This window comes from Phaseolus vulgaris, chromosome 4, assembly GCF_051622355.1.
Source record: "Phaseolus vulgaris cultivar YP4 chromosome 4, ASM5162235v1, whole genome shotgun sequence".
In the NCBI taxonomy this organism is placed as follows: Eukaryota; Viridiplantae; Streptophyta; class Magnoliopsida; order Fabales; family Fabaceae; genus Phaseolus; species Phaseolus vulgaris.
In genome coordinates, this window is record NC_143501.1 from 16,788,773 (window position 1) to 16,801,733 (window position 12,961).

Sequence of the window (12,961 nt, forward strand, 5' to 3'; positions counted from 1 at the left end):
TCTCGCCTGCACTCGCTCGACGGCGAGGAGGTCTTTTACTTGCCTCTACATTGCCCCAAGGGTTACATCTTCTCGTCCCCAGAAACACTGAGGACTTTTACTCTTTCTCGCCTGCACTCGCTCGACGGCGAGGAGGTCTTTTACTTGCCTCTACATTGCCCCAGGGGTTACATCTTCTCGCCCCCAGAAACACTGAGGACTTTTCGCTCTTCCTTACCTGCACTCGCTCAGCGACGAGGAGGTCTTTAACTTGCCTCAGGACGCGCGAGGGCGTTGAGGTCTTTTAACTGGTGCCTCCGATCGCCGAAAGACGATGAGGACTTAAAAACTTTAACTGATGCCTCCAATCGCCGAAAAACGATGAGGACTTAAAAACTTTAACTGATGCCGCCGATCGCCGAAAAACGATGAGGACTTAAAACTTTTTAGAAAGCATGCAATATATCTTTAACTCGCCTTGAGTCACGTACAAGTGACAAGGTCTTTCTTCAAAACTTTTCTGAAAACAAGAGGCACGCAATCTAAAACAACTTGTACTTTGAAAACTTCTCTTTATTGGGTGGCCTCATTAAAAACCCTCCTTAGGGAAAAAAGAGTGCCCCCTTCAAACTGTTTTAACAGAGACATTGTAATGTAACTTTGTGTTTATCTTTACTTACAAAGTTCTCAACTGTAATACAGCTTCAGGTGCGTGGCGTTCCAGGTGCGAGGAATAGCCCCTCCTTCCAATGTCTCTAAGCGGTAGGCGCCGTTCCCGAGCGCCTCGGTTATTCTGAACGGTCCAGTCCACTTGGGTGACAGCTTATTCTCCATCTCGTACTGGTGGGCTTTTCTCATCACCAGGTCGCCTTCTCTAAATTGCCTTGGCATCACCTTCGAGTTGTACCTTCGTTCAATCCTTCTCTTCACCGCCTCAGCTTTCAGTCTCGCCTCTTCCCTGACCTCATCCAGTAGGTCCAGGTTCAGCCTTCTCTCTTCATTCGAGTCTTCCTCTACAAAGTTCTGGAATCTTGGCGAGCTCTCCTGGATCTCTACTGGAATCATCGCATCACACCCATAGACCAAACTGAACGGGGTCTCATGGGTTCCTGACTGCTCGGTGGTGTGGTATGCCCAGACTATACGGGGCACCTCCTCAGCCCAGCTTCCCTTGGCTTTTTCTAGCCTTCTCTTCAAACCTCTCAACAACACCCGATTAGCCGACTCCACCTGGCCATTCGTCTGAGGGTGCTCGACGGATGCAAACACTTGTTGAATTCCCACCCCTTCGCAAAGCTTCTTCAACAGGTGGCTTGCAAACTGAGTCCCATTGTCCGACACCAAGCGCTTAGGCACTCCAAACCGGCACACGATGTTCTTCCACACGAAACCTTCGATCTTGTGTGCGGTGATCTGGGCCACTGGTTCTGCTTCGATCCACTTGGTGAAATATTCGATCGCCACCACCAAGTACTTCATCTGCCTGATCGCCAGCGGAAAAGGTCCCAGGATGTCGATTCCCCAGGTATGAAACGGCCAAGGGCTGTAGATCGACTTCAACTCCTCAGGAGGCGCCTTGTGCCAATCGGCGTGCTGTTGGCACTGTTTGGAACACTGCGCATACTTCTTGCAGTCTTCTCTCATCGTTGGCCAGTAGTAGCCTGCACGGAGAGTCCTCGCGGCCAGAGCTCGACCCCCGACGTGGCTTCCGCATATACCTTCGTGGAGCTCCGCCATGATTCTCGTGCACTTCTCGCCATGTATACATTCCAGGAGCGGGTGAGTGAACCCAAACCTGTACAGATCACCATTAATCAGGGTGTACTTGCTAGAATTCTTCTTTACCTTCCTAGCCTCAGTCGGATCCAGTGGGAGAAGGCCATCTGCCAGGCACCGCTTGTATTGTGTTATCCAAGTGTCTGGCTCATGGGTAGCGCAGACCTGCATCACGTTTACCTTCTCTCCCCGACATGCTTTAATTCTCGGCGATCTCAGAGTTTCTTGCGTCAGGGACTTATGGCTTCTCGCTGCTTTCTCCGTCGACTTGCTTATCTGAAGGACCAGGTGATCTGCCACAAATGCTCTCGGCGTCTTCAGAGTTTCTTGAATCACCGTCCTCTGCCTACCCCCCTTGCCTGAACTGGCGAGCTTAGCTAGCAAGTCAGCTCGGGCATTCTGCTATCTGGGCACATGCACTACTTCAAAGGAGGCAAAGGAACTCTTCAACTCCTGCACATATTCCAGATAGGCCGCCATTTGTGGATCTTTAGCCTGGAACTCCCCTGTTACTTGCCCTGTGACTAGCAACGAGTCACTCTTAGCCATCAGCACCCTAGCTCCCATCTCCTTGGCCAGCAAAATTCCGGCGATCAGCGCCTCATACTCTGCTTGATTGTTACTGGCTTTGAAGGCGAATCTCAAAGATTGCTCGATCAGCACGCCATTGGGCCCTTCTAAAATGACTCCAGCACCGCTACCCTGCTGGTTCGACGATCCATCCACCGAGAGTACCCAACGGAAGTCGTCCCCTTCAACTCGTGTCGCCTCAGACGAGAGCTCGACCACGAAATCTGCAAAGATTTGCCCCTTGATCGGGCCTCGGGGCTCATACTTGATGTCAAACTCTGACAGCTCCACTGCCCATTTCACCATCCTTCCCGCAACGTCGGGCTTCTTCAAAACTTTCTGGATGGGCAGGTCAGTCATCACCAGTATGGTGAAGCTATGGAAATAGTGGCGCAACCTCCTCGTCGAAAACACCACAGCCAGCGCAGCCTTCTCCAGGGCCTGATATCTCGTTTCGGGGCCCTGTAACACCTTACTAACAAAATAAATAGGCTTCTGAGCCTGATCTTGATCCTGGGCGAGCACCGCACTCACCGCCCTCTCAGTTACAGCAAAATACAACCTGAGAGGGGTTCCCACCAGCGGTTTGCACAAAACCGGCGGGCTCGCCAGATACTCCTTCAGCTTGACGAAGGCTTCCTCGCACTCCTTCGTCCAGGCAAACTTGTTATTGCGCCTCAAGCACTGAAAATAGGGATGTTCCTTCTCTCCGCTAGCTGACACGAAGCGAGACAGGGCTGCCATCCGACCTGTTAGCTGTTGGACCTCTTTCACCGTAGCTGGGCTCCTCATCGCCAAGATGGCGGCACACTTGTTGGGGTTGGCCTCTATGCCTCTTTCAGTCAAGAGGAAACCCAAAAACTTTCCAGCCTCCACGCCGAAAATGCATTTCTCTGGATTAAGCTTTAATCTGAACTTGGCGATCGTCGTGAACAATTCTTCCAAGTCCGCGACGTGCTTGCTCTTTTCCGGCGAGGTCATGACCATGTCATCGACATACGCTTGCACGTTCCTTCCCAGCATCGGTGCAAGCACTCGATCCATCAGCCTCTGGTACGTGGCCCCCGCGTTCTTCAGCCCAAACGGCATCACCTTATAGCAATAGCACGACCTCTCCGTCATGAAGGCTGTCTTTTCTTCATCCATGGGATGCATCTTGATCTGGTTATACCCCGAGAAGGCATCCAGGAAACTCAGCAACTTACACCCTGCAGCACTATCTACCAGGGCGTCTATGCTTGGTAAAGGATACGAATCCGTTGGGCAAGCTTTGTTCAGGTCGGTGAAATCGACGCACATGCGCCATTTCCCGTTACTCTTCTTCACCAGCACGACATTCGCCAGCCATTCAGGGTACTGGACTTCCCTGATGTGGCCTGCAGCAAGGAGTTTCTGTGTTTCATCTCTAATCGCCTGCCTCCTTTCCTCGTTGAACTTTCTTCTTCTTTGTCGCACTGGTCTCACCAAGTTGTCCATCGCCAGATGATGGCACAAGAAGTCGGGATCAATCCCGGGCATGTCCGAAGCGGACCATGAAAACGCGTCCAGATGCCGCTCAATCACCTTGGCGATCTAGTCCTGGAGCTCGACCCCCAGAGATCTTCCCAGCTTGAAGATCTTTCCCCCGATCTCTTTCTCGAGCCACTGCTCGACAGGTTTTGGCCTTGATTCTCTGGCGATCACCGCCCTGGCGATTCCCTGCTCTCTCGCTTCCTCAGGGCGATTCCGCGCCTCTTCCTCCTCCAGACCAGCGTTCCCCTCCCCCAGCTCAGCGTCCACCATCTCCACGTCCCTTCCGGCGGTCTCTTCTGTTACCGTCGATCTGGGCTTCACACCGGGAGGTGGGGTGGTCGTTACATAACTCACTGATCTCTTGTTTTTCAGGCTATTCTCATAGCACTTTTTTGCTTCTTTTTGATCAGACTTGATCGTGATCACCACCCCCTCCATAGACTGCAACTTCACCTTCATGTGCCGAGTCGACGGTATAGCGCCTATCCTGTTAAGCGTGGGCCTCCCCAACAGGATGTTGTATGCTGAAGGAGCGTTTACAATGAGGTACTTGATTTTCTCCGTCCTCGAACCAGCCTCATCTGTAAACGTGGTTCTCAACTCAATGTACCCCCTGACCTCCACCTGGTCACCAGCGAACCCATATAGGCACCCTCCATAGGGCCTTAGCTGGTCAAGGGGCAACTCCAGCTGCATGAAAGTCGGCCAGAACATCACGTCTGCCGAGCTTCCCTGGTCCACCAGAACTCTGTGGACCTTCCTTCCCGCCGTAATCAACGAAATGACTATGGGATCGTTGTCATGGGGCACAACGTCCCGAAGATCCTGCTTGGTGAACGTAATGTCCACCTCCGGCGAGTGGTCTTCAAACATATCCACTATCATCACCGACCGCGCGTACTTCTTCCTCTGCGATGCGGTGCATCCACCACCTGAGAAGCCTCCTGCAATGGTGTGGATTTCCCCGTGGATAGGCATCTCGTGTTGCTGGGCTTCTCCACCCGTTGGCTGGGAACTCGACGCTCCCCTCGTCCTCCTGTCCAGCAGATAGTCATTTAGGAACCCGCTCTTAACCAGATCATCGAGCTGATACCCTAAGGACAAACACGAGTCCAAAGTGTGGCCAAAGCCCTGGTGAAACTCACACCAGGCGTCTGGCTTTGGTCCCAGCACCTTGTCGCCCACCTTCTCAGGCGCTTTCAACCTAGCAGATATATTGGGAATGGCGATCAGGTCCGCCAATCCCATAACAAACTTGTGCTTAGGCGGGCGATTGTATTCCCGGCGTGCTGGTTGCTGGCGTCCCTGGCCCCTCCCCTTGTTCCTCCTATCATAAGGATGGCGAGTCCTCTGGTCCTTCCTGGCCGCCGCCGCTGTCTCCAGCACCCTTTGCGGCTGGATCCTGGTCTGGGCGCGTGGCCTAGCGGGAGCCACGCTCCCTCTCTTCTCGGTGACCTCACTCTCGTCGGCGATGTGAGCCACCGCAAGTCGCCTAACCTCAGCAAACGTTGCAGGGTGAGCCCTGATCAAGGCCTCGCAGAATGGTCCTGGCAGCACGCCCTTCTTGAATGCATAGACCAGCATTTCTTCATCTTTAGCCGACGATCTGACCATCTGCGCTCCAAAGCGATTCAGGTAGTCTCTGAGGGACTCTCCCTGGTACTGCCTTATATCAAACAAATCATAAGACACCCTGGGCGGTGCCTTGTTCACGATGTATTGCTCGATGAAAACCTTCGAGAACTGCTGAAAATTGGTTATGTGACCGTTAGGTAGGCTCACAAACCATTCTAACGCCGTTCCCTGGAGCGTGCTCACGAACATCTTGCAATACACGGCGTCTGACCCTCCCGACAGCATCATCTGCGTATGGAACGTAGTTAGATGAGCCTCTGGATCCTCCACGCCGGTAAAGACAGCCTTGACAGGGACCACGCTCGTAGGAATAGGCGTGTCAGTAATCGCCTGAGCGAAAGGCATAGGAAAAACACGAGGTGGCGACGACGGCGCAACCTTTTCAGCAGAAGAACGCCCTTGCTGCTCCTGAAGAGCTTGACGCAGCTCCTCAGTCACCTTGCTGAGCTCCTCATTCCTGGCGCGAGAGGCGACCAGGTCCTCATGCATTCTCGCCTGCTCTATGCGCGAGGCTTCCACAGTTGCCTGCAACGAACGCATCATCTCTGCCATTTGCGCCATGGTCATGGCAGCGGCGCCTTCAGCAGCGACGGGCGCAACTGGACTTGAACGATTGCTTCTCATTTTTCTCATGAAACTCAGCGAATCACAGAATGCAGCGAACAACACTTACTTCAGCTACGATTGACTCAGCGATCAATCGGAAAAAACTGTGCGAAACTCCGCAAGAAAATTCAAGAACACCGCAACCTCCAAAGAAACCTGCAACTCCACCAGAAACCACTGCTCTTCCCACGGATAACTAATCGAGCGAAAGAACTCAACTCCACCGAACAAATTACGCGTAAACAGCAGGAAAACCTCCCTTCACCGATCGAAAACCCAAACGAACGGTATAAAACGCGAATTCACCGAACAAATTTCAAGCAAACAGCGAACGATGGTTGCACCAGCACACAACCACGCAGAAAACTTCGAAAACCTTCAAGAACTCACGCTGTGGATGGGAGCAAGTTTTACACGGCCCCACGGTGGGCGCCTGATGATCCTGCCTGTTGACCGGAACGCTGGAAACTGCCTCGTCAAAGGATCGACATGCGCACCGCTTCAAACCTCCGTTCTTCTTCGAGATCCACCTCGAGAACCTGCAAAGGAACAGAACGGCGCCGCTGCGGCCGATCGCACTCCAACGCCCAAGTCAGTGACCGAATCACCAAATACTAAGAGAACAGGAACCGTGCAAATTCTCTCACACAGTAGGCTCTAGAACTCGCAAGCGTAAAGAGTATAATCTGAACGTGCGTACCTCAGAAAGTTCGTTGAGAACTCTTATATACCTGGTTACTTTCTCTCTCCTGGCAGTTACAGACTTGATCACGTGGCTCGCATCTAGTCGTACACGTGCCTTCATCTGGAGCCTCCTTGACTTGGGCGCTGCTTCTACTCTCATTTTGCTAAGTTACTTATGCATGGTACTGCCCAGTGCATAGCTAACTTGGGAGCGCGATCTCTACTGGAATTGACGAGTTAGGGTGCCTTCGTACACCTTCCCTGTGGTCTCGCCGGCCGCCTTCATAATCTGCACCACCTTCATCTCTGGCGATGTGCTTGCTCTGGCGATCTCCAATCACAAGGTCGCCTGAGTTTACATCTGGCGACTTCGTCTTTAACCCGGTGATCGCCGGTTCTGGTATGCTGGAGATCGGAACACGCCAACTTAATAACTGGCGACTTCACGAGCCCCCCGACGTCCTTCCCTTCTGCCAACCTGGCGCCTTGTCAACACGCCTATACTGTAGCTGGATTCCACGTCATCACTTCCGACTACCAGGGCAGTACAATGATTATAATAATTTTTTTATTCTTGCACTATTCAATTGTAATTGATTAGACCACGAACAAACATTAACCACATAAGATAAACAATAACAATCTTTTATTGAATAAAAAGAAGTGTTATTACATGGAAAATAGATCCAATTTGATTAAAAAACTAAATAAAAGATTAAGATATCATAGTCATTGGGTAAAACCATTTGATGAAGAATAACAGGAAAAAAAAATCCTTAATCATGTCTAAAGATACCATCTCAAATAATGTCTTACAAAACCTTTTAATGTTGTTTCTACTGCATCTCCACAATTTTTAATTGAACCCCCATAATTTTTAAAATAATTATTTTACCTTTTATAAAAGTGACTTTCAGATTATCTATTATGCAATCTTCTAAACCAAATTTTCTAGAATTTTCGGAATAGGATTTCTGAAACACAATATATTTAGGAATGAACTTTTCAGAAAAAAACTTTCCATACTTATATAATATCTTTTAAAATAAACTTTCTAAAATATTTTTTTTCAAACGAGCTTTTTATAATAGAATTTCCAAAAACAAATTTTGCAGAATATAAATAATAGTTTCTAGAACAATGAAACAACTCTCTCTTTTCTTCTTTCTCTTCAAAATTGCATGGTGCGATGGAAAACAAAGGTGTAGGCGGGATTCAGCTGCACACGTGAAAGGGTATTTTAGTCTTTTTATCTTAATATGAGGACATACTTAGTAATTATTGGGGTGTACGAAACAGAAGACCACATTTTATAGGAGCTCAACCTTTTTTTGTAATTGGGTTTTTTTGTAAAAAAATGGCAGATATGCTGTTCGAAAATGAAATCCTTCCTACAACAAATTCTTTTTTTTTTCTCGAAAATTTGCATGAAAGTTATGTCAAAAGAATTAGCCAGAAAAATAATAAGATAAAGGTGAATTGGTGGAAAAAAAATAAGAGATAAGAAAATGAATCCTATTTTTCTTAATTTTGTCAAAGATTAACTCTTGAATAACGAGGATTTGAGTGTAATGTTAAAGTTTTGAACAATAAGAATAGCAAGAAAATAAAATATGCCTAAGCATGGATTAGGTAATAAGATAAATGGAATATTTTTAACAAATTCAATTAAAATAGAAAAATAAAATAAAATGCGGAAAGACACACAAAAAAAGTTGAGAAAAATAGAAAATTTAAATGCCAAAGTATAAAACTTATATATTAAATTATTCAAAAACTTCTAACAATAGCTAACAAAGACTTATTTACCATGGACTTAAAATTATTATGTTTATCCAATTAATTAGACCCATTTAAGAAACTATATAATAAGTCTAATAGCAATTAATTTAAAAAAAAAACAAAATTTAATAAAAAGTCCAATATTAAAATACACAATTCTTAAATGTAACTTAGAGCCTCTTTCTTCATCTTTCAACATATTTCTATCATTGCACACCTTGAAAATTATTAATCTTGAATTTGACTATTACGTACACACAAACATAAGTGTTGAATGAACTAAAATTCAAAAAAATTTAATTCTTTTTATTTATATTGAGATTTCAATTATGTGAAAGAAGAATACTTATAATTCCAAAAAAGTGTTTATTCATCACAATTTTTTCACTTAGTTCAACTAATCAAAGAATCAAACAATAAAGATTTATACATATTAAAAGTAACCATTTTCAACACATATATGTTTTCTACGCCCATAAAACCCATGCTTTCAATCTTCAACAATACACATATAGGAATGTTTATCACGATCATTATAGTTCACATGATATGTATTCATCTCAAATTTCAAAGACTTGACATCACTATTTAAAATAGTATTATACATGCCAAAAGCAACGTATAATTGAGAAGTATTTTTTTATTATTTTCTCCTAGTACACATAAATTAAATCACATGGTTTAAAGATATATAATGTAAGTCAATATGTTATTCTCTTTGTGGTTAGATGATTCCTTCATAAGTTAATTATCTGCTTCCTTCAAAAGAAAATGTGCAAAACAAGCAAAAGTTAAAATAAGAATTAGAATGTTCATAATTTTCTTTAACTTTTACTCTTTTTTCGAATTGTTTTATCTCTCATTTCTTTCTCTGTTTTCTTTTTTTCACATCTTTTTTCTTTTCTTTCTCATCCTTTTCTCTCCTCTATTTTTTCTAATAATTTTTTTTTTTGAGTTTATTAAATTTTTACTTTGTTTCTTTATATTCTCTTTCAATTCTAGAATATAAATGAAGAATATATTGAATGATACTCATTTCTAATTGAATTTTACAAAACTTCATTCATAATTTATTTTAAAATTATATAAGTTTATTTTTTGAAAACATGTTGTTTAAAAGAAGATGAGAAATAAAAAATACAAAGAAATGAAAAAGTATTATTAAAAAGAAAAAAAAAGAATAAACAAGTGTGGGGACTAGACCAAAACAACATCTATAGATGAAGCAAACAAAAGAACCAAAACTACTTCGTCATCCAACTGATTCTTTGCAGTGAAAGAAGATTGATAAAAAATTTCCTGAATTTGGAAAAGAATCAAGAAACTTAAACAGATGGAATGAATCCTTTTGGAAAATTTAGTAGTAATCATAGTTCATGGTCAATTTTGTTAGTGATTTACAACTTACCTTTTGCTTTGTGTATAAAGCGCAAATACATGATGTTATCTATGATGATCTCTGGTCCAAAACAACCTAGAAATGACATAAGTTTATCTAAATCAATTGATTGAAGATTTGAAATTATTGTCGGATGAAATGGTTGATGTGTTTGCCAATTAATCTTTCCAATTGCAATGTTATTTTATACTATCAATGACTTCCCTGCATATCAGGTTATAATGTGAAAGGTCATAGAGTATGTCCAATATGTGAAAAGAACACGTCATATGAGCATTTGAAACATGAAAGGAAGACATTGTATCTTCAACATCATAGATTTCTAACGAAATATCACCCGTATTGTAGATTAAAAAAACCTTTCAACGGATACTAAGAACATGGCATTTGTCCCACTCTATCAAGGTAAAAAATATTCATGTGGTTTTTGGAAAAATGAAGAAAAAGCAAACTGTGAATGAAAAAATTCTTTTATCTTTCGTATTGGTGTAAGTTAGATGTTAGACATTGTAAAGATGTAATGCACGTAGAAAAGAATGTGTGTGACAACTTAATCGGGGAACACTTTTGAACATTAAAGGCAAAACAAAGGATATTGTTAATGCACATATGGATTTGATTGAGATGCATATACGAGAAAAATTGACACCGCGAGAAGTTGGTTAACATACATACTTGCCTGTAGCGTGTTACACTTTGCCGAAGAAGGAAAAAACAAGTATTTGTGAATGTATTAAAGGTGTTAAGGTATCACAAGGCTACTCTTCAAATGTTAAGAGTCTTGTTTTTATGCATGATTTTAAACTAATTTGCTTAAAGTCTCATGATTGTCACATTCTAATGCAATAATTTCTACAGATGGCTATTCATGGAATCTTACCAAAAATGTTAGGCATACAATAACTCAATTATGTTCATTTTTCAATTTAATATGTAGTAAAGAGATTAACCCTCAAAAGTTGGATCAACTTGAAGAAGAAATTACTGTTATGTTGTGTCAACTCCAGATATTTTTCATCCATCATTTTTTGATATCATGTTGCATTTGATTGTTCATCTTGTAAGAGAAATCAGATTGTGTGGGCCAGTTTATATGCGATGGATGTATCCAGTTGAATGATATTGAAGATCTTGAAGGGATATGTGAAGAATCAATGTCTCGTATGGAAGCGTCCATTATTGAAAGATACATGTTAGAAGAAGCTATTGAGTTTTGTTCCTAATACATGTTAAAAGAAAAATCTATAGGAGTTCCTAAAAAATGTTAGCACTCTTGTAGATTGACAAGTAAATCCTCAAAAGGTGTACAAGTGATAAGAAAATCTAAAGAAGAAGTTCTGCAAGCACATTTGTATATCCTGAATAACACTGATGAGGTGTTACCATACTTAGTTGCACACAACGACATTGTGAAAGAAAAGAATCCAATGCAATTAGAAAAATGGGTGTTAATAGAGCATAACAAAACTTTCATTTCATGGTTTAAGCAACAAATCATGAATGATCCATCAACATCTAAAACATTAACGTGGCTTGCAAATGGTCTAAAATTTGATGTTTTATGTTGTTTTGCTTGTGAAGTAAACAATTTTTTGTTTTACACAAAGTCTCGAGATGATAAAAGTATAGTTCAAAATAGTGAAGTCATTTTGGAGGCAGAATGCATGCAGTTTTCAACTAAAAAAATAAAAATCCTACTGTGGGATCAATGTCTTATTATGGTAGAGATTTGGGAGGTTAATTATACCAAGTGTGAAAATTGATGAATTAGAAATGAATTTGGATGACTTTCGAGAAAGATAGGTTAACGAACCATTCATAATGGCATACAAAGCTTCCCAAGTTTTTTATGTCCAATACCCTACGTTGGAAAACTGTTCTATTGTGTTGCATAAAAAAAACATAATGACTTAGAAGATGGAGAACCAAATAATGACATTTATGAGATTGAATCACTTACAAGAACGACGATCAATAAAGAGTACGAGGATGTTTTCGATGTTGTACATGCAACTCGAAATGATCATGACAAATGAATATATATTTGTATGTGTTTCTGATTTATTTTTACATTATATATATATATATATGTTATTATATTTCATATTCGTAATTCTTATCATATTCATTTGACAACAAAAGCATGGTTGATGATGAAGTTCCTCATTCAAAAACTAGTAGAGGACCTACTAGATTAAAGAATATTTGTAAGAAGATAAGTAGAGACCAGAAAATATTATTAACTATTGATGTTAACACTGACGTCGCCATTGGGCCAAATTCAGATAATTTTAGCAGTTATCTCAGAGTATTTGCTTGCGAAAGGATCTCTATCTTAACTTCTTCTTGGGATAACATCATTGAGCACGATAGAAACATGATTTGGCAAGTCATTCTGGTATGTAATAGTATTTACTTTGTTCAATCTAAAGTTTTTTATATTTATTATGAACTAATTATATTTTAACAATGTATATGCATTATGATATTTCCAATGTGGAAACGTTGAGATTGAATGTTCTATCTTCAATCGCTGTCAAGTTTCGTCAATTTAATTCAAATTTGATAGCAACTTATATATTGGGTGCAAGGAAAGGAGAAAATCATTGTACAAAATATGCATGCATTGATGAAGAGACTTGGCAGTTGGGAGGTTAATTAATATCAGAAGTTATAGTAGTAGTTGGTTCAACAAAAGATTAAAGCACGTTCTACTTCTACTGAGGAAATAAATGTTAGAATGTATGGCTTTAAACTAGAGGGGGGGTATTGCATTTAAACTAGAGGGGGGGTGTTACATAATCTAAACAAACTATTTATTGCATTTAAAACTGGAGCGTATTCAGTTATAAAATCATTTAATGCTCAGTCAAAGCACAAAACAGTTTTCTGTTATGGTCCCAAAACAAACAATCGGTTGAATGCTCGAATCAATCGGTTGTTTTGGTTTGACAGCAAGTCAACCATCAAAAATAGTTTTCAACCTTTCTAAAACACCTAAGTATAAAAAAATCGGTT

At 42.1% G+C, this 12,961-nt stretch overlaps 1 pseudogene; it reads left to right on the top strand.

Annotated features, from left to right (window-relative positions):
- LOC150027938 (uncharacterized) overlaps positions 1-11,063 on the top strand; it is a 78,583-nt pseudogene extending 67,520 nt beyond the window's left edge.
- Positions 11,064-12,961: the final 1,898 nt, after the last annotated feature.